The sequence below is a fragment of the Echinops telfairi genome, unplaced genomic scaffold (assembly GCF_000313985.2).
Source record: "Echinops telfairi isolate 266 unplaced genomic scaffold, ASM31398v2 ScPeMD7_2186;HRSCAF=2738, whole genome shotgun sequence".
NCBI classification, from domain to species: domain Eukaryota; kingdom Metazoa; phylum Chordata; class Mammalia; order Afrosoricida; family Tenrecidae; genus Echinops; species Echinops telfairi.
In genome coordinates, this window is record NW_022106084.1 from 9,646,849 (window position 1) to 9,648,357 (window position 1,509).

Genomic DNA, 1,509 nt, shown 5'->3' on the forward strand with positions numbered 1-1,509 from the left:
GTGGCAGCTATTATATAAAACTTCTTGATGTGATTAAGCTATGAAATGATAGGATATTTGAATTAACTCCCAATAAAATGATTTTCAAAAAAGATCTTGGAGGTACATACACAGACACCTATATCTTAGAAAAATCTAGGAGCACATGAATTAAAAATTACCTATTACATTAGCAACCAAAACAATGACAACTCATATGTCATTTAGGCTCTGGAAAACTTCTAATAAAATGAGAGATGAAAAGATAAATAGGCAAAATTAATTGGCATTATCGTAGAATGGGTTTGAACCTCTAAACTTCTGGAGGATCCACAAAACACACTTTAAAAATCATTGTTTTAAAATTTTATATTTCAGCATCTTGGGTTTTAAAAGTTTGTCTCCAAACAAACAATGATCTGAGTGAAATGTCAACTATGTCCACATGGAAGACACACACCATCACCCATCACTGAAGGGTTGGAATCCATTTAATCAGAAGTTGAAGGAGGGATCAGTATCAGAGCCTAAAGATTGTGAGAATCCAGTGTGCAGGGGGGTGGATGACAGTGGGAGCCCAAGATTCATTTGTGGAACTACCTAGGAAGTAAGCCTCTGGAAAAATCCCCTTATCTAAAATTGAGGGATAGGAGGAGAGGGGTCACTACAGAGAGTGCTTGGGAGGGAGGAGAATAGAAGATCAAAGGCTTAAATCTGACCTCCACAGTTACAATTTTGTCAGTAGATCCCCCCTATGATGCGGGCCGGACCTGATATGGTTTCCAAAATTATCTGTATTTTTGGTGTGTATTGTTTTCTTTGATTTTTGTTTGTTCGTATTAGAGTGTGTCTCAGGTGTTATGTCAATGGACGTCACTCTGTTGCAGCTGTGTTCTATGCTTCTCTGTGTTTCAGTATATGAAACCCAGGATTGATGAACCTACAGGGACAGCAAGTACAATAAGGGGTTCAGAGGGAGGAGGCACAGTGGTGGAGGTGGGGTAAAGGGGAGACGATGTTGAGGAGTCCTTGTAGAAAAAGAATGTCTGGAAACAGATTGTGGTAGCAATTGTACGTTCTACTTGACGTGATTGAAATACGGAATGATATATGTATGAAATCCCAACTAATAAAAAATCATCATGATAAATAGAGAAAAATATCACAGCTTTGTAAATTCCATCACATAAGATTATTGAGTTATAGTAGACTGGAAGGCAATGTTTTAGAGGTAAAGATTACCTCCATTAGAAAGAAAACCGAGAATGATTCAAATTGTTTTACCAAAATTGGTCTTTGAATAAATTTGTGAAGTAAATTTTGTGCAGGAAAAGCAATTGAGTTGTTCTTGTTATTTTGCATTCTCAATGAACAGTCTAGGTAAAATGTGGTATCATGACTATTCACAATAAATGTTAACTCTGTTAAAATAAATTATGTGTTAATTCAAAAGAAAAAATATACAAATATTTCAAAGATGCTATTATCTCTACTAATTATCTTCTCTTTCTAGTTTTTCTCCCATTTTAT